This window comes from Oculina patagonica, chromosome 1, assembly GCF_052425735.1.
Source record: "Oculina patagonica isolate OP01 chromosome 1, crgOcupat, whole genome shotgun sequence".
Lineage (NCBI taxonomy): Eukaryota > Metazoa > Cnidaria > Anthozoa > Scleractinia > Oculinidae > Oculina > Oculina patagonica.
Window position 1 is genome coordinate 13,835,523 of NC_135758.1, and position 21,608 is coordinate 13,857,130.

A 21,608-nucleotide genomic window follows, 5' to 3' on the forward strand; every position below is an offset into this window, starting at 1 on the left:
ATCCCAGGACCAGAAATGATCCCCAAATTGAACTGCAAATGATCCTCGGACCGGAAACAGTCGCCTAACCGTAAAAGATGGATATGCGTGGACTAAAGAATTTGGACAGGGGATTTAACTTTATTTAATCCATTTCTTTATTAATAATACAACAATTATATTAGAAAAACAATTAACGCGAGAGAATGTAGGGCATTTGAACGATTTACTAAAGTAAATTCAAAACCACAACTTTATCAATATAGCTGATAACCAACAAAAATATGAACTCTCTCCAATCAAGGGATGATTTATTTGCGGCGAAATGCTTTTAGCTGATAGCCATTCATTCACACGCAGTCACGCAGCGTTCATAGCGACATTATAAATATTAGCGACCTTCAGATTCGACTAGGAGTACGAGTTTGAGTACGAGTACGAGTTTTCAAACAAAATCCGTGTGCCTTCTATAATCACTTATCACACCAATCTTATCCCTAACGTTTATTTATGTGTTAGTCAGCAACGGGGAAGAGTTATAGTTTGGGGGATATAATTGTGTCGAAATTCCAAAGTCGTACGCGTACTCGATCTCGTACTCGTAGTCAAATCTGAATGTCGCTAATGTCTAGACGAAAAGTCTGGAAGAAAGCTGTGTTTTGTTGCTGATTTCTATCATATCGATCTCCGTCTCTTGTTATCGAGCTACTCTCTTTCGAAATCTGTGGTTTATTTTTTTTTCTTTGAATGTCTTTATCAAGTCACTGAAATAAATTCTGACACAGGATTTTCACAATGTTTTGGAGCTTAAAGGCAGCTGAAAATTCTCTCAAAACCTGACTTCATTTTCGCGTAGCTTTCGGTACAGATTAATTGACAGTAAGAAATTTGCACGTGCAAAAGTTGACACCTCTACGCGTGCGGCATGCAAATAAATCTACCCAGAGACGCTGTAACCGTTTACTGTATTTCATTTAATATTTGCAAGAACGAATTGTAAAGGAAAATGTGTTTCAAATAACGGTTTTAAAATAAACTACAAATCTGTCAATTTGCAAAATTCGCACGTAGAAATTTTGTGCGCTTCCAAGGAAAAGGAGGCTCGTGTCTACTTAGGCAGCATTGTATAGTAAAAAAATTCTAAGTGGCTAATCGGACAGCAGAGGCGTCTTCGAAGATTCATGTTTATTTTTAGGTGCGTTTTCTAAATGAAAAACTTAGATAGTCACATGTTAATTTTGTTATTTCGCACGTTATTTTCACCGCTTTTTATCGTTGCGTTTTATTATGCCTGAGGCACTTGTCTTTTCTAAAAACCCATCCATAGACTATTCATAAAGTCCACGCCATTCCAAAAATTTTGTTTTATTATTTACATTAATCATTTCCGGTACTGGGATCATTTGCGGTCCAATTTGGGATCATTTGCGGTCCCGGGATCATTTGCGGGCCGGGATCATTTGCGGGCCTGTACAGTACTCGTGTGGTGTTACTAGTCATTATCCCGCAGGTCTCAGTAAGGAGGGGGGGGGGGGGGGTATCTCAATAATGAAGTAGTAACAAAGAAATCTCCAAAGAAATTTCTAGCGACTGTGAAGCGCATATAAACAGCGATTTAAAATGGCGAACAGTGCGCCAGATAGAAGAAATGTGCTCCATACGTTTCGGGGTTACTGCCCCTTCTTCAGAGGAAAAAATTGAAATGCCTGAAGATGGGGCAGTAACCCCGAAACTTATGGAACATATTTCTTCTATCTGGCGCACTGTTCACCATTTAAAATTAGCACTTAAAATCTCAATAATGAAGCCCAAGTAGTATTCATTGAGGTTCTTTTTGCTTTATTTATTTGTTAGAAAACTACATTGTTTTGAGGTCTAAATTGCATTTTGCAATTCTTTTCGTGCAGAAGAATGAGAAGTCTGTGACATACGGGAGAATCAGTAACATAAGCACTTGTTTCATTTGGTTTAAAGGAGCTATGTCACGGGGATTTCGCAGATTTTTGGTTAAAACTGTTCTGAAATTAGTGGTAGGCAACTTAACCCATAAAAAACAGTATCTTTAAACATCTGAAGTAAGATATAAACTTAATTTGCAGATGGAAATCAACCTACGGCTATAAATATCGATTTTTTGGATGACTTGAAAGCGTTAACTTAACTTTTTTTAAGTTGCAATCCGTTTTCATCCAGCCATCCACAGCCAAAGATGCTCCTTAACAGTTTCAGTGCTCTAATATAGCAATTTTTAGTAAAACTGATACACTTATCTCAGGTTTCGTGTCGCAGGAAACTTAAATATAAATTGTGAATGTTCAAAGATCTGGTAAAATCCGTGACAAAGTCCCTTTAAAGAAAACCAGTTCAGATATTGGGCCTGATTACAGAATTATTTAGCTACAAACTAAATCAAAACGCTAAATGATAGGCAAGGATCAGCAGCTGGTCAGACAACAGCTTAAATAAGTAGTCAAACAAAGCTTATACAGTGACATAAGACATCCCAGGTCAATTTGACCCAAGAACTAAAGGATACATAGCTTGTTATAAGCTCTCAGATTGTAGAGAAAATGTAAACACTAAGGCAGTTACAAGGAAATCCTAGGCTTCTTTTGATACACTTAGTTATTTAAAAATTAAGTTTTGAAACAGTTATGTGAAGCTTGTATCCTACAATCTGACAGCTTGTAACAGTGTACAAATATATTTCAAAAGCAATAAATTTACTAAGGCGTCAAAACAGATTTTCGTCAATACCAGTTGGAATATGCAAAGATTTAAAGTACCCTGCAAAAAAAATCCTGATTGCCTTGAGTATTGCATGAATTTGCTGATTCTGTCACCTTGTAACTACCTTGCGATCTTTATTTTAGTGCCTGATATTATTGTTTTGCACGGAGGGCACAAGTTTATACTTTCAACATAATTTTAGCACCTCAATCCGATTGGCTCTTGTCTACTTTTAAAGTATATAACTTGGCACATGCACTTATCTCAATAACAAGGATATTTCATAGACAAACAGGAAATATGGCCCTGGGTTGGCCTGCTGTATAGCCAATTTTGTATCGTCACACAGTGTTTCTTCCAGAAGTAGAGAGAAGCATTGTGTGACAAGCAAATTACAACTGTGTAGCTAAACAACCCAGTGTTAACATTAATCTCTTGTTCACCTCGGTCATGAAGCAAATTTGTTTTCCTTTACATTTACAGTGCAGGTCAATCAAATAATTTTGTGAGCCTTATAGAAAAGGGTTACACTGTTGAAAATGACTTGTTCTAAAGCAGTCATGACCAGGACCAGCACTGACTTTACTTTCCAAGTATGGCAAGTGCTTTCCGTGGGCAAGTATGGCAAGTGCTTTCCTAGCTTCTTAGTTTTAGAGAGGTCACAGTTCACTTTAATAAGCTGCCGACCAAAACGATGAAATTGAGTTTAATGAGCATACTTGTAAAACATGTCATCACATGTAAAACACTAAGACACCTACAGTGCTGTCACACAACTTAGTACTGATCAACAGACAGATAAGTTGAAGAAGTAGGACTAAGAACATCCAAAATGACTTTAAAGTAGTTTTCACCAATCTGCATTTTTGTATTCCAAACTACACATCAGTCTGGATGTTCACATCAAATATCTCTTGCATTTAACTTAAATATTCTTAGGCAAGGCAACTGCCTTGTTTTATTTAGTCACAGCAGCTAAATAATTCATTAATTATGCTACAAAAATGCGGACCAAAGTGAAAGTGAGTTAACATCCAGCTTCATGTTGATAGCATTTCAGCACTTCCATGCAAGTTTCATATTCTTCAGTGTCTGTAAACTTGATTAGCCGAGTCATTTTCACATAAAGTCATCAAATTCATCTCCATAATCATAATTTCCTGAACCAAATGCATCCAAATCTTCTTTTCTGCCCGCCTTGGCACTAGCTCCTGATAGAGTGGCTTTCTTAACTGACTTTTTTCCTTTCTTTGCCTGTAAAACAGTAATAAATAACTAGTGACTTAAATTATCATTCTTTTCCTTCAGTTCCCATTCATCCCTTACATGACAGAATCATGAGAAATAGCAACCAGCCACCTTACAGCAAGGCGCCCAAAAGTGTGACCACTTTTAATTTATTCACATTCTTTGGTGCAGATTTAATCCAATCAAAAGCCGTGGATAGCTTGCAGTTGACTTCTGATTGGATTAAATCTGCACCAAAGAATGTGAATAAATTAAAAGTGGTCACACTTTTGAGCGCCTTGCTGTAAATGACTAGTTTGTGGAATGCAATATAAACGAAATGGACCAAGCCTTATTTCTGTCAATTTCTTGTAACCATCTTCATTTCCCCTAAGAGCAGAAGAACAAATTTGCTGTCTTATGCCAGCTGTTTCTGGCTGAACCTCAGTTTAGATCAGGATAATCCAAACATCATCATCATCATCATCATCCTTAAACATGGACAGATTTCCTCACAGAAATGTTTGCAGGCTATACAGTCAAAAACATTGTTAAATCTGAATGCTGACATCTGTTACACTTTTAATCCTAACATGACTTACCTTTTGTGCTTTTAATTTTTCTGTTGATAGGATATTTATTGCACTACCTAAACGTTTAACATCATCAGCATCCACTGGAAGAAAATAAGGACATAAATTTAGTTACTAAACATTGCATAGCTTAAAATTAACTTCAGTGCTTGGTGGCCACTTGGACTGGTATCCCTGAATTCTTAGTGGCCCAGAAAAAATATATAAAATAAAATAAACCCTTTTTAGTGGAATAAACACCCCATGAAAGGTACTCCAAGGAAAGAACATTTTAATTTTATTGTTTTTGTTATTCTTTTCATACATCTCAAATCGTAGTCGCCCTCTGGGCAATCAAACCTCAACTTTTGGTGACCCTGGAGTGGACACTATTTAATCACCACTGGCAACGGTGCGACTGCCAAGTTTTAAGGTTACCATATACCTTCAGGGGTGTCTCATGTCAAAACTCTGTAGCGCACCCAGGTTAAATTGTAGATACATAAAACCCTATATCAAATTAAATCTCATAGAACCGGCTATCTAAATATTTCATGTATTTTGTGATAAAATAAATTGTTGAATTTTTCACGAGGTCTAAATGCGAAAGTCGGAATCAGCTATTGAAAGCTTAAACTTACAACGAATTTTAAATCTTGCTTATTTAATTTGTTCGAGGGCTTCTGCTCCCAAAGTGCTAAAAAAATGTGTCAGCATTTTGTTGTATTCGATTACAGTAAAAAGTTACAGAGCCTTTTCCAAAAAGGGCTAAAAAACGTGGATTGATTGTACAGAAAGGCCTCTCAACTCAAAAGTTTTTAGAAATAAAACAATCGCCGACACATTTTTGTTGCTGACATATTAAACTCTAAAAATCCCTTTGAGTTTTAGCTCTTCAAAGTGTCCCAATCAAGCAAAAATATAATTCCAGAAAATAGCTTCGCAAACAAAAAAAAATCACCTCTTGAAGGTATACGCTAACCTTTACCCTGAACGTGGTCATGACACATTATCACAGGCAAAACCAAAGCAATCTAGGATTACATTCAACATATAGGATTTGCATATCTCAATGCACTCTGCGAGCAGAGCCTCTTTTAACTTGCCTGCGGTTGAGATTTGGGAAGTAGAAAGAGGCTCTGCATAAATTGTGTCATTTCTTTGAAGTCGCTGCAGCCCCAAAGTTTGGGCTAGTCAGCCCAGTTTACACCCGTTTTTGCTTCGCGGCCATTAATTTTTTGGAAAAACTGATGGTCAAGACGGAGCCCACAGTACGCTCTCGAAAGCACTAGAGTTGACGATTTCTCTCGCTATCAGCTACCGTTTGTGTGCGTGTGCAGCTTGTGGATAATTTAAGATCCCTTTTTTTCGCAAACCAAGAAGAAATTCACAGTTAAAATCGCACATATCTACCATAAAGTCACTAATACGACCTCAAGCGGTGCTTGAGGTGTTTTTACTGAAGGAATTCAGACGCTCTTTGAAGAAAAGAAATTGTAAAACAAACACTTTGCTCACGCTGTCGTGTGTGATCCGTCACGCCATTCCATGCGTGCATGCTACATGAAAGATTATAAGTGGCCCTCGCGCAAGCTTAATTGGAAGCATCCTGTAAACCTTGTGCATGCTCAATAAAGATTTGACACGATTCTTGCAGAGCCCTTTCTTCTCCAGTATATCAGTGGAAAAGAAAGGGCTCTGCTCGCAGGGTGATCTTAATGTGGCATGGTATTACTATTTGTATTTATTTCACAAGACTTGTTCCACAAAGAACTACTTACAGCTTGCACATAAATCTCTAAAAAGCATTTCCAAGAAAGAAACATACTCTGCACTGGACTGAGAAAGAAAAACAATGAAACAAGATTATAACTACTAACAGTTACACTTATCAACCAGTAAAATGGCCCTTTTTAATTCACCCAGACTTTATATGAATTTAGCAGAAAATTAATTAATAAAAATTATATCCAAAATGGTGGACCAGAGGAAATTATAATAAATCAAAGGTTCTTCGAGTAACCTCATGGTAATTCGATGAATGAAGTGCCGACCTCCGCATTTTTTTCTAAATAAGTGTCCAATAAAGTAAAGCAATCTCACTTTGCTTTATTTTTCCACATGAGTTGCGTCATTGATGACTCGTGCTCTCGGGCGTCGTAGCGCTATGTGAATATGTTTACTTTTCTGTCAGCACGTATAGCGTTATTTTTGAGAAGCGGATAAAATTTGAGAGAAAAGATACGCCTGAGCACTTCATGTATCTGCTCGACTCAAAAAGATGAAAAACGGATGACGTGACACGAGGTGATGTGACGCGAAACAAAAACGTGCCGTTGATGTAGCTGCTTTCAGTAAGGTCACAACCTCACTTAATTTCCCTTTGACTTTTTTCTTGCGTGAATGGGTCATTGACAGTTTTTTCTTCAAATAAGCGTTCACTAATGTAACACAATCTCACTTTATTTCCCTGTGAATGTTTTATTTTTCCATGGGAATTGCGTCATGATGGTTCGTGCTCTCAGGCTTCGTAGCGCGAATTCTATCTCATCACAAAAATATTTAAGTGTAACCTTTGATCCTTTTTAGCATTAAGTAAATTTGTTTTGTGAATATGTTTACTTTTCTGCCAGCACGTATAGCGTTATTTTAGGAGCGAATTGGAATAAAATTTGAGAGAAAGATGCGCGTTTCTGCACGACTCAAAAAGATGAAGAATGGATGACGTGACACGAAGATGATGTGACGCGAAACAAAAACGTGCATGAATGTTGTGTTTACTAAAACGCGTCTTTGAATGTTTTCTTATGTGAATGGGACATTGATAGCATATGCTCTGAGGCTTCGTAGAGCGAATTCTATTCTCTTTTGTCACCAGAGGATAAGTGTAACTGATCCTCTTTCGATTTGTTTTGTGAAAATTCAATTTAGTTCCCTGAAAGAGAGAGACCCTGGGAACGAGGTTGGAGAATAATTTGTTTTGACATGCGCTGAATGGCGTTTTAAAGAACCTTTCTGTCAGCACGTTCACCGTTAAATGCATGAATTAATTGCGGTTTAATATCAGAATGGAGTGATCGAGTGTTCGAGTGAGGGAAACACGTGACTTCACGAATGATCCCTACAACCTCATTACCATTCGATAAAAAGGGGCTGAAATTCGTACCAAATTTTGATTTTTCCATATGTTAAACAGCAGTTTTTCAGTTTTCAGTACCAGTTATTTGCAACACTTTACAGCAATTGGTTCTGTTTGCAGGGAGGTTGCACTAAAGGGGGAACAGTTTGCCAAAATTAAATAATATATTAAATTTTTGAACAGTTAGTACAACCATTTTTGTCTTCACTCCCTTTACCACAAGTTGCATTGTGACTTATTAATTTTAAGACCTGACTGGCAAAAAAATACACTAAAGCTGAAAATTTTTATACATGTATGCATGTACCTTATTCTTACTAATTTTCACGTGTACTTAATTTTGCGAAAATTCGGGAACCAAATTTCAGGAGTACTAATTTTTGCGATTTTCACGATTTCAAAATAATCGCAAAATTTAATACGTGCAAAGAAAACATTGCGCGAAATTAAAACATGCAAAAACTAATACAACATCCAGGAGCCTCCTGCATATTATAATTATATCAAAACAATAAAAAAATTTAAATGTTTGAAAATGCAATATATCTACCCTTGAAAATAATATTTTCTGTCTCGTTTTTAACTAGCACCCTTCCTCTGATTACTGTTTTCTTCCTCTTTAAAATCAGCCAAAACCTCACAAAGTTTCCGTTTGCAGGCTTCTTGTAGTTACATTGACCCAGACCTTGATAGTTTCTGAAAAGCCCTATGGGGAGATTACTATTAAAGTTCTACTACTTCTACTTTGTATATTTCCAGTAGTTCCTTAGTCTTTGATGACTGATCCATAAAATAATGATAAAATCAAGAAATTTAATACACTTTTGCTCTAATTTTTCTTGCAATCGCAAAAATTAGTAAGCAACAGTGTATCCGCAACAATGTGTGTAAGAGTAAAGCACATTACAAGATATTGCCATTACCTCATAATTGGATAATTTTTTTACAACTAATTGACTCAGTTCCACAAACTCTTCTTTTGTACTAGGGTTCATGTCATCTATGCTTTTGGATCCTACATCATCCTTTACACCTGAGAGATTTGAGGAAAAAGATATTTTTTTCATTCTGCAATAACAATAATAAATTTAAGATTTATGTAAAACATTCATCAAGTCAATGACCCATGGTTTATTGGTAAATATTCATCAAGTCAATGACCTCTAGCTTTAGACTTTCTTTCACCTTGTTTTTTGTCTGCTTGATAATGAAATATTTTAAGTAGAAATAAATCAATGACTCACCAAATGCTTGTTTTGCTATTTCCAAGTCTGATTCCTCTACCAATCTGAAAGAAACATAAACAAATTCAATATATAAATTTTATTTCACTCACTGACCTGTGAGTGAAATGTGTAATACCTGTGAAAAATGATGGTACACACGTATGTTGATTATTGATTATCCAACATGAAACTACATGTATCAGCAAAGTTTAAATTTAACAAAAGTTCAACATTCAAACTGCAACTCAAGTTAAAACTCAAAATGTTGTTTGGATTGATTCCTTTTTAATTTAAATAAAAAAGAAAACTGGGTCAACACCATTTGACTTGTTTCCCCTCGTCACAATGCCTTGCCTCTATTTTGCTAAATTAAATGAAGGATTTGTTTTCTTGTCAGAATGTATTCAACCAGGATTCACATTCAATAGCCTTTTTTTGAAGGCAGCCATTTGTGCATGTACTGTTATTCCAAATAAATTACATCCGAAAACTGTATGGTTCACATAGAAGATAACTTACTTCTGTTGTCTAAGCTTTTCTTCTAGTTTTTCTTCTTCTGTTAGTTCAGTCTAAAAGAAAAAAAAAAACAAAATGGTGTGAACATATTATTTTGGCAAGTTATTAAGAAAAATGGCACATACAAATGTATACTTAAAATTTGTTATCAAAAGAACCATTAAATGAAATATCATAAATGTATATATACATATATGTTGTGATTCAATTTTGGCCTCGGTACAATTAGTATTTCCCTTTGTTCTGGTGTGTGATAATACATATAAATTATATAATAATGGATATAAAACAAAGAAAAATGCCAAATTGTACCAAGAGTTAAATTGTACCACAATATATACATTGTTAGTTAATCTGCCTTTACCATTGTCGTGAAATCTTCAAACAAATACAAGTCTATAATTATTGTACAAGTACAAGCTGCATGAGGCAATTTTTTTGATAAACAACACTTTCTAAGGCTGCTGTTGAAGTTTCTTTTTATTGCAATAATTTCATCAAGATTTCAAGCATTCTTCCATTATCACTGCATTCCATAAATAAACCTTAATAATTTTTGTTCTTTTAATTCAAGTATCCTACAAGAAAGCATGGTATGCATTACAGTTACAGTTTATACAACCTATTGGCATTAGTTTTGTCATCTCATTGATAAATAGTTATTATTGTTCATACTGGTTTTGGAGTGGCCATATTACAGGTTAATTCCAAAAAAAGTCAATGATAACTAGCTAGGGATTGATTCCAACTCCATCAATGACACTGACTGTCTGGCTGTATTGAAGGGGTTCTCAAATTGTAAGAAAATGAGCGAGCTTGGGTTCCAGCCCAAAATGGCAATAATAATGAATTGGCCATTTTGCCAGGAAGACTATAAGATGTAGCTTGGCCTAAGAGGTGAGTTGGGTTTGGGTGCAGTGGCCAAGGGGATTCATAGTGCATTTCATAAGTTGTAAATGAAACACTGTCACGAACCAAATTGTGCAGTGGAAGCACAATTCATGTAACAATTTTCTTAGTCCTTTGCACAGTTTAAAATAGTGATGCATAATTTACTGTTATGCCATAAAGTGACATTGTACACTCAATTACTAAAATAGGATTCCAGGCTAATTTTAACTGATAGTAAGCTTGTTAACACTGGCAATGCAACTCCACAGGAAACCCAGGTTAACAATTAAACCTTGTGGAACTGGCTTAGTTCATAAGAAATGTCACGGTTGAGTTTTGTCATATATATATGTATGTGGGTTACAAAATTAATTAACAGTTATTCTGCGAAATCACGTGGAATATTGCCTGATACTTAGCTGATGAGGCCATAGGCCGAGTTGGCTAAAATCAGACAATATTCCAAAAGATTGAGAAGAATAATTGTTTTAATATTCAACAAATTGTCAATGAAACACATTTTGCAGATAGAAAAACTGTAAATCTCTCACCTCTTTCGTAGATTTACTTTCCTCCTGTTTTATAAGAGCATTTTGTCTAGCTTTTTCCTCCTTTTCTTGTAGAACTTGTTTTAGCGTTTTTCTTTTCTTTACTTTAGCTTGAGGAGCTGCTTCTGTAGTTAGAAAAAGAAATCAGTATTTTAAATATCATAGAGAACACACCAAGTTCTCTTCCTCATAAAAATATGGCTGGGTTGTTTGAAAGTCAATTAACACTGTACTAATCAAGGATTGAATGTTAATTTAAAGGATTTCATTCCTCTTGTTTAAAAGTGCTGTTACTGCTTAAATGTTTTGTGGAGTTTGAGACTAGTTGACCTCAAAACTGGCAGATAGAAAATATAAAATCAAGAATCAAAAATCATGATTATCCTGATAAGCTTTATCATGCTTTGAACAACCTAGCCCTGGTCTGCTTCAAGACACTTTCATCATTTACTGCCCAACCATTAACAGGGGGTTAATCTGTATGAAAACATCAACTAATATAAAAAGAGTTGGCATAACAATCTTCACTGTTATAAATGTACCAAATTCTTTACTACTTGTTTTAAATTTTATTGGCTAGAGGTCAAGTCAGTGATATAATTTTTTTGTTTTAGTTATGTTTCAGTCACTGGCACTCAGTGATCATTAGGTTTAAAGGAAAAAATAAAGTTGTTGAAAATAATAAAAAGATGTTGTTTAAGAAAAACACCAACCCTAAATAAAAGACAGGAACTTCAAATAAATTTTGGGTATACAAGACTGATGACAAATGCCCCAACATTTAATTGAGAAAATAGGTAGACAAAAAATAAATTATTGTGTATTTACAAATAATGAAATATCACCAAACTCATTTATAAAAACAAACAACCACATTTTTAAAAAAAACACAGTTGTAGTTGTATTTATGTTTACTTCATATTTATTTATTTATTTGTTATAATTTATAATAATCCTAAGTACTCTTCTCCTATTGCACATGAACATCTCAGCTCAAAAGCTTTAACTTAAAATTTTCTAAGAAGAATTCAAGGACCTATTCAATCTAATAAAAGAAATAAAAATAAAAAACACATATTTTTCATTCTTGAGACCAAAAGAAGTAACCTGGGCATCAAATCAGTGAACATTGATTTTTACCTGTTCTGACAAATATCGGAAAAATAAAGCCAAATAATTACTGTATGTGTTAAGAATTTTACTTAATAAAAAATTGCCCAGAAAGCAAAGTTGTGAATGCACGTGTAGTACAGACGCCGTCTCGGTCTATGGATTTATTATCAAGTTCTTATATTTTACCAGTTACTTACCAGTTTCATTTTGCGTTGAAGCCGGTTTCTTTTCCGCGTCCTCATCTTCGTCGTCCCAGTTTTCCTACGAATGAAACACTGTATAAGTTAACTTTGCCCTGTTCTTGCTGATCTTTGTAAAAAAAGGAAATTCTACGTTCTATATAAAATACGAAGATAAATTCCTGCCTTGACATCATTGTCATCCTCGTCTTCTCCTTCCCATTTGTCTGATTGTTTAGTAGAAAATTCCTGCGGCTCGAAGTCTTCGTCATCTGTACCGTTTAAAACAGATTTACAAAGGATATAAGTGAAGAACAAACTTATGATCAGTGCTACATGTGAAATAAAACTCACCCCAATCCGCCATTTTGATTTCTATTGTGGCGCGCATGGGTGCATGGGTATTAGTTAATCATTGCGCAATTTTCCCGCCGGCCTTAGCGCTGGAGGTCGTCTTGTGGGGGGAGCTACCATAAAATTCCGGTCATAAGTCCCCCAGGTTATAGGCCCATCTACCTGGAAACAAAAAAATACATCCGATTATAAGCCCCCTCGGATATAAGCCCCCCTCTGCTGGATGACAGTACTGAACAGGGCTAAATGTTGCTTTAGTATGACTTTTTATTTTGATCAACAATGCCGTGGCACGTTTCGAAACTTTTTTTTTTTTTCATTTCATTTATAAGCCCCTCCGAATATAAGACCCTCCGTTTATAAGCCCACCCAAAACCCCTTACGAAGTTGTATAAGCCAGGGCTAATAACCGGAATTTTACGGTATGTCACGGAGATTTCTCAGGTTTTCAGTTTAAACTGTTCTGAAATTAGTGGTAGGCAACATAACCCATGTAAAACATTATCTTTGAACATCTTAAGAAAGATATAACTTTAATTTGCGGATAGAAATCAAGTTACGACTAGCGAGCGTCGCAGGCGCAAGTCGTCCAGGAGTGGGGGGGGGGGGGGGGTGTCGGGAGGCATGCTCCCGGCAAATTTTGAAAATAAATGCTCCCAGAATGGCTAAAATGCATCCAATATACCAGACGCAGTTGATTATTTTATTATTTATCAGGCTAATAAATACCAAATTCGAACAGATCCCCATAATTGGTGTGAGTTTCTGATGTAAGTAAACAACGACTTCTATAATCATGCTTTACGAACGTCCGCCGTATTCCATGTCCTAATAGAAGATATCAATTTACCGCGTACCACAACACCCATTGGCCAAAGTTTCATATCTATGAGAGCAGTAAAATGGTAATTTTTCAATTAGCCATGTTCGAAACGAGCAGGGGACTGGGTACGAATATTTAATATCGATTGAATTGAAAAATGAACCCCGTCAACTGAACGAGCATCCAAAAATTAGTAACTTAGCCAAATTTGAGAGTTATTGGTTTAAACGCAAAGGCATGGTACTCTTTTAAAAATCGTTAAAATAAGAGAGCTTAGTATGGATTGGATGGACAGCTGTCCCTCCAATCCATACTCAGCTCTCTTATTTTAACGATTTTTAAAAGAGTATCATGCCTATGTGTTTAAACCAATAACAATCAAATTTTGTAAATAAACTAATTTTTGGATGCTCTTTCAGATGACGGCGTTCATTTTTCAATTCAATCGATATTTAATATTCATACCCAGTCCCCTGCTCGTTTCGAACATGGCTAATTGGGTATTTTTTTAATTATTCAGGGGACTGAAGCCCCTCCCCCAGCCCCCCCGGCTTCGTGGTCCCTGATAACACAAACATCTTCCCAAAATCAAGTCCGAAATTCAATCAGAAAAAAAAATATTGCTGTCAGAAACTGTAATTGTAAGAAAAAAATATTTCAACAAGTGGTCCGCCCTCTGCAGTAGTGAAGTGATTTCCCACACTCGCAAGCTAGTTAGTAACTTCCTTTGTACGTAGCTGAAGACACTGTTTTCGACCTTCTACTTAAACTGATACATTATCTCATTTTATTTTTAATTTCAGTTTTACGCCATTGTTGAATCCTATTGTTTTGTATTTCTGTTTACTTTAGTGTTGTAAAACCAGAAGCGTTAGTAATATCGTAAGTAGTGTAGTATTGTAAGTGGCGTAGGGTGTTGTAAATAAATATTTAAAATATTAGACTTTGATCAATTTTCTATTTTTAATAAAGCACATGATCACAAATACATCCGAGATCGATATGGAATGGAATTTAACATAAAACAACGTGTTCTATGGGAACCTGTTTCACACTAGAGCATTACCCGAGGGTATCCTCTTGCTAAAGTTTTGATCGCAAGTAAAATTCAAATTCCAGTCCGCTGCCGGCCATTTTCTTCGCGTACAAGGAATCCAATCGCTTGTTTTGTTCTTCAGTAAAGTAGTTTCTCCAATCTCCCACTTGGCCTTTACGAATGAATTCACCCTTAAATCCTGGCATCCATGTATAATTAACATTTTCTTCTTTCTTCATGGCGTTAAACGATGTTTGGTTTACAATGCGTTTAAGAATTTCTTGGGAAAGTTCTTTGCCAATAAACTTGGCAATTTTTTTAATGGTACCAGGTGAATCCTGTCAGGTAAAAGAGAAATAAATAATACTTAAGTAAATTATGCGCAGCTTATTCAGAAATATAAACTGAAATACACACTGCAGACTCCTTGTACAGTGAAGAGAGGAGCGCCGTTTTGACAGGGGTGCTTCCAATGCAACAGCCTATAAATAGCAATGTAGCCTATAATACGAAAGCGACAATTTTTTGCGTAAATGAATTCCTGTATGACACCAAATTTAGGCGTGTAAGGTTTCAATACACCCACTCATAAAAAAATAAAATAAAACAGTTGGATAATTAATCTCTCTTTTAAAACTAGAATAATTTTCTATACTCAGAGCGCACACCTATACTACCAGACCTTGGTTTCTGAAGAAGATGACAGAGAAAAAAAAATTAAGCATGTTAAGCAAGCTTTAAAAGCAAACAACTATCTAGATTGGATGCTATCATTTAATTTTGTTTGACCGCACAGAAATAACAGCAAACGCACGAACGGACCGACGGACGTGCAGATGTACGCAGTCCGGGTACGCAGTACGGACGCACGGACGAGACGGTCGCGTGAAAACCAAAATCAGTTTATGGCTCGATGGGCTTAACCAATTTTGTTAGGTGTGAGGTCGAAGTTTTTTCTAGAGATTAACTCCGATCTGCCTGATCATATTCTAGAAACGAAAATACCATGAAATTAGTCTTGTGTAAGAAAAAATGGCATACGTTAGTCTTGCTTCATGCCAAAATGAAAGTCACCTTTGTAACTGCGTTGAAATTGTTTACCATATAGGCCGTGTACATGTTTACCCTTTATTACCTTTATCATTTCCTCGTACTTTAGAAACAATATATTTGGATCATCCTTGTGTTTCCACCAGCTTAAAACATTATCAAACCACGAACCGTAAAAGACTGAAGACAAAGCGAAATAAAGATTACTTCATAGAAAGTGCGACGTACATGTACGGATTTTTATTACATACATTATATATAGCGAGAATTTAAGGCAATAAACCTTGCGAATGAAATCCGATATTTGCTATATTCGACATGTAAAAAAGCGTATAAGTTATTAAATTATTATTATTAATTATTACGATGCAATTTACTGGGAAATCGAAAAAAGTGATCGTCGTCTTTCACAGAATAAACATGATGATAAGACAGGTTGCATAAATCATGCTCTTAAGGCTCTCAAAGAAAGAAAATATTTTGATTATCAATAAATGGAAAATTTGTAAGCTAACCGAGGCTGTCTATCCACAATACCATTGGGTCATATCGATCGTTAATTTTATGCTCTTCACATTGTCAACGTTTCTTCAATTAGATGTATATAATAAACAAATTACAGCATAGAAAGTGCTTTGTTAGGATTTTTATTCACTCGTTGCAAAACTCTGGTAAACTCACTCGTTCACTGCGCTCACTCGTTCGTTTTGACTTCATCACCCACTCCTTCTTTCAATCTCGTTTCCAGGGTCCTTTATCGCTCCAGAAAAGAAGAAACAGCTTCATTCTCGTCCCCAGAGTCGCTTGTCCCTGTTGGCCGGCAGAGCCCTGGGCACGAGGAACAAGTCGCTCTGGGGACACATGATTTGATTGGCTTAATTTTTAACAAATGAAATTTAAATCTAGCCAATGAAATCAACCGTTTTACCTTACATCAAAGGGTCTCAAAGGGATTTTAAAACGGTTGATGCGATTCGCTAGATTTACATTTCATCTGTTACTAACCAATCAAATTGTGTTCCCAGAGCCACTTTTCCTCGTGCCCAAGGCTCTGCCAGCTAAGAGGTACAAGCGGCTCTGGGCACGAGAATGGAAACACCTTGAGAATGAGATTGATCCTCATAATATGGATAAAATACCTTCTCCTTTGATGAATAATTCAAAGAACGCGTCCCAGGTGAGGTTTGGAGAACTGGGCAAGCCCACGTAATGATGATAATACGACACAGCTGTATCTTTAGGATTGCGCATGACATAGATGTAACGTGACTTGGTAGCCTGGTCACTGGGCTTAGGAACCAGGTCATATGGGAGATGAGTCTTGAACACACGAGGTGACGGGAAGCTTTCAAACAGCCTCTCGATCATCACAGGGCTTGTTACGTAATAAGGGTTGAAGGATAGTGGATGAACCATTCCGTCTATCCACGGCATTCGTACGTCCAATCGTCGATAATCAATTTTTCCATTATGGATAATTTGCCAAACGATTTCTTGGGTCCATGTTGTTCCTGCACAAGAATACAATGGAGCATCTGTTGGTAACCATCTTTTGTCTTTGACAAAATATATCAGATATTGACCGGTTATGAAAGATTTGAATTCTCTTTAAAACATGTTTCTTTGGCTGAGGAGGTTCACTAATAATCGTGATGATGGTGTTGGTTGAGGGCACGACAGTGACACTAAATGTCAAAAGATAAAATATTAAAATAAAAGGTAATCAAAGTGGCTACGAGCCACTGAACTCGGAAAATAAATTAGGAAACAAACACGGTAAATTAGGAAACAAACATGGTAAATTAGAAAACAAACATGGTAAATGAGCTCATATACTGTATTTCTAAGTGTACTGAAGTGTACTGAAGTCTTCTGTTATTGTTTAAAACAAATAGATTCCATTTTGCCGTGGGTCTGTTCAGTTATAGATCACAGAAGACGTCAAAATGTGGTAAGAACATCAGTGAACAACTCGCCTAGCGGCTCGTGGGCCACTTTTTTTTGTTCTTACCACATTTTGACGTCATCTGTGATCTATAACTGAACAGACGCACGGCAAAATGGAATCTATTTGTTAAGTAGATAGTCAACGAGGCGCGTAGCCTATAACGATCTCATATCCACAAGTTCGAGTGGAATAATTGTTTTATTAAAAACGCCCAAAGAATTGCAATATTTTAGCTCCTCAGCTATTTTCGTTGACGCGTACCGGCTACCAAATTTGTGGTCAATGGTATATGAGCTTATAACTTTAGTATGAAGTTATCGTGCATTTTACCAGAAGTCCACTGTTTAGTGATGGACATAAACATAGGTATAAGGTGGGATCCAAAACATTTTTAGGGCCTTAATTTTTTCAGGAAAGAAAGGGGACTGAAAATCTTGTATACGAGGTGCCCGGGCCTCTACCCAAGATCCGCCACTGTTGTTATTTCGCTTACCAGCCTTTGCATATGTGTTAATATATATGTCATTTTGTCTAGCTGACAGCCGCGGAAATGTGTCAATCATTTCCTGTGTTGTCCCTGGAAACCATAGCATCCCATGAATCACGGGTCTCTTAGGCTGCTCCTTTATATTGTCTGCCATGATGACTACGTATCTGAAATGCATTAAGAAAAGAACAACTTAAGCGTTTGACGCAGTTGAATGGCCGGTTATCCAGCCAGGCTTGTCGAGGTTTTACTTTGGTGACAGAGTGCATAAAGCGTTGGGTCGGAACCTTCCGTGTAATGCAGAGAGCTCTATTTTAATACTGGCTTGACCATCAAGAGCTGTTAGACCAGAAAGATGCCCTTTGTCGACAAAAAGCTTTTTAGGAAAGAAATTAAACTGAGCCAGTTTACTGATGATGCCTCTCTTATTTGTAAAAATTTAACATCTGTTAAAAATGCGCTTCCTACTGCTTCATACTGCTGCAAACCTCTTGGTTCTGCGTAGACCAATGAGCCGGTGAAAGGCTTGGGAACCTTTATTTCGTACGATAGTGTTGGGAACGAAAGAAGAATTTTTATAAGAAGGTTATTAAACTTGAAATGAAAATCGCAGCTTAGCAATCGCGTAAACTTTCTCTGTTTGGGTTATGTTTGATTGCAAAGTCGTTAGGACAATCTCAGATTTATATTGTTTATTTATTTATTTTTTTTAAATAAACGATTGGTTAATTTGCATGCCCTTAGGCGAGCTCACAGTGTGTGACAGGTCCCAAACAAAAAATCGGGCCATGAGAACGCGTTCACTTACGTAAATCAATTTACGAGTAGGTAATTTATTTTCCGCTTTCACGAACGTTTTCAGCTCGAATCACGAAACACGATCCTCAAATTTTTGTTTTTGGCACGTGACTGCTTTTTAAGGGGCTATGTCACGCAATTTTAGGCAATTTCGGCACTGACAAACTGGTCATAGAATTAACTGAAATACCACAATAACGGCTTAAAACTGCAGAAACACAGAAAGGCCAAAAAGGCATGGATGGCCAAAATTTGAGAAGATTAAAACGGATTTCGAGGTAAACTTGAAAAACGTCGGCCTGAAAGTGTCTTTTACAATGCTCGAGAATCATCCCCGGGGGGGGGTACTCCCATATGTGGCCTATATAGGTATGTGCCGCCCGATAGGGTATGGTTTTTGAGGTTCTCGGTCCTTAAATAGGGTATCATTTTTGCTACTTTTGGCAATGTGTTCCCGCTGTGATCCTTAGATAGGGTACCTAAATTCTATTAGCTAAAATAAACGCCCAGCTAAACGAGAAAAAGATATCTGAAAACTGAATTTTCAGTTCAGGTATTAGAAAAGCGATTTTATAAAGATTTGTGTCTTGCCGTGCGCGGTTTGCCGTTATTTGGGTCGTCACGGAACGTTTCTCCTCCCCTTAAATAGGGTGTCATTTTTCGGTTTTGGGCCTTAAAAAGGGTATCAATTTTCGCTTTCTTTATCCTTAAATAGGGTCAGGGTTTAAGAACCTTGGCGGCACACCCCTATCCGAAATTTATGGGAGTACCCCCCCCGGGGAATCATCCTTGTTTGTTATGTGGCCGTGATTTTGCCGATAAAAACTTTTGCTCTGCCAATTCGAAGTTTAGAGCTCTTTATTAACGAAAATAAATAGAATTACCTAAAATACCGTGACATAACCCCTTCAAGCAGTCACGCGTCATACTAGACCGGCAATTCACGGCGAATCACAGCCAGATTTAAACTGTTTTCACGTGTCACGAGCTAATATTTGTTCTAATAATACTGCGCCACTCGTAGAAATTTATTAAAATTCTGATTTGTTCGCTTGTACTATTAATCCCCAATTGTTTTTCGAACATACCGTTTTCCTATACAAATCACGCGTCAAGCATCACCCCCTTTCCACCGTGAATATTTTTGCTAATGTTTGTGGTACGCAAATGAGAAAGGCTGTGTAAACGGTCGGCGAGGTACTGTGCATGTACGTATGTAGCCTGTTCTGAGCGAATGTTTTTTGAGATATATTAAAAAATAACTTCTCTGATGTAGTCACCATATGTAATCCTGATCTAGTAGACTAGTAGAGCATCGAAGTATGAAAGCATTGACTTCCCGGGTTGACTTCAGGCCTTATATGAGTCAAATGAGTCCTGTGAGTCATTAGGCAAGAGATTTGTCAGTGTAGCCCCGAGTTCTCAAACCTCCAAAAGAAAACGAAAATTGGTTATAGAAATCGGGGGTAAATTACAGTGTTCGACGACGTGTTGGACTTGGTGGAGCAAAGCCAAAAGAAACGACTATTGGTTCGAGCTGTCGGGCACAGTATACAAGAAATCGAGAGTTGATAAATCGGTATTCCAGTGTTGATCGAAGTGGTAAACAACTTTGCTCTGCGCTCAAAGCACTTTCAAGCTGGAGATATTTTGCCCGTAATTTTCCTAATCTCGTCCGAAATTTTAAAGTTCTTTACATGGTTCCCGGGGGGGGGGGGGTACTCAAAAAAGTTTTATACGGGGAGGCTCCGCCCCAAGTTCTAACCCCTTACCCTTTTATATACCATTTTTGACAGAAATTGTACCCCTTTCGTATACCTTTAACTGAAAAAGGTACCCCTTTCATATACCTAAGAGACATGGCTGGACTTAAAATAGGACGTTTTCTTGTCATTTTTATGTAGCGCTTAATAAATTGAAATAACACAGCCATAAATTGCGTCTGTTCGAAATATTTTAATTAAAGGCCCTTTTAAATAGCCAAACGACAGATTTCCATACCCTTTCATATACTTAAACTCGTGAAATCCCTACCCTTTTATATACCTGAAGCCTGAAAAAGGTACCCCTTTCGGGTGGAGCCTCCCCGTATAGGCCATTATAGGGAGTACCCCCCCCCCCCGGGACATGGTTATCCGAGTCTTACCTTGCAGTTCCAAGTGAATGAAATGTACATGAAATATGAATCCGGTGTAAAATTCGCTAGCGTGACAGTATGAATTCTAACCTTTCCCGCAGGGCCTTCTCAGCGGTATTTTAGAGTGACTGTTATGCACTTGCAAACAACCACATAGAGCCAATCGAAGAGCTATTTAGGTCAACCGGAGCGCTATTTTGGCTAACCGGGCTAACAGAAGTGCAATTTAGGCTAAACGGAGTGCCATTTGGCCTAACCGGAGTGCTTTTTAGGCTAACCCGTACTTCTTAGGACCCCTCTCTCAGTACTCACTACATGAACTGAATACAGATGCAGCTACCTGGCCTGGCCAATCAATGAAATCGACATTACTCGATAACAATCAATGCCGGTTTAGCCTGTTCCAGGCGTTCGGTTAGCAAAGCCCCTCGCCATTTTTTCCACTGGCCTTTCTTCGCGCTAATTCCGTTATTCCGTGCTGCTTCCCAACTAATCGAACGCATGGAACAGGCTCAGAGTGGAACGGGCTTATGCCAATGAATCGAACGCATGGAACAGGCTTATGCCAATGAATCGAACGCATGGAACAGGCTTATGCCAACTAATCAAACGCATGGAACAGGCTTATGCCAATGAATCGAACGCATGGAACAGGCTTATGCTAATGAATCGAACGCATGGAACAGGCTTATGCCAACTAATCGAACGCATGGAACAGGCTTATGCCAATGAATCGAACGCATGGAACAGGCTTATGCCAATGAATCGAACGCATGGAACAGGCTTATGCCAATGAATCGAACGCATGGAACAGGCTTATGCTAATGAATCGAACGCATGGAACAGGCTTATGCC

At 37.2% G+C, this 21,608-nt stretch overlaps 1 pseudogene across 1 annotated transcript; it reads right to left on the reverse strand.

Moving 5' to 3' along the window:
* Positions 1–1,797: 1,797 nt before the first annotated feature.
* LOC144657898 (sulfotransferase 1C2A-like) lies at positions 1,798–20,818 on the reverse strand (annotated as a pseudogene). Its single transcript, XR_013571628.1, has 14 exons — positions 20,763–20,818; positions 17,825–17,985; positions 16,523–16,894; positions 15,469–15,563; positions 14,353–14,671; positions 12,307–12,392; positions 12,139–12,202; positions 10,832–10,953; positions 9,393–9,442; positions 8,892–8,935; positions 8,571–8,680; positions 6,290–6,347; positions 4,539–4,612; positions 1,798–3,963 (listed from the first exon to the last, which is right to left on the reverse strand). The product of XR_013571628.1 is annotated as a sulfotransferase 1C2A-like (transcript).
* Between the last annotated feature and the right edge of the window lie 790 nt (positions 20,819–21,608).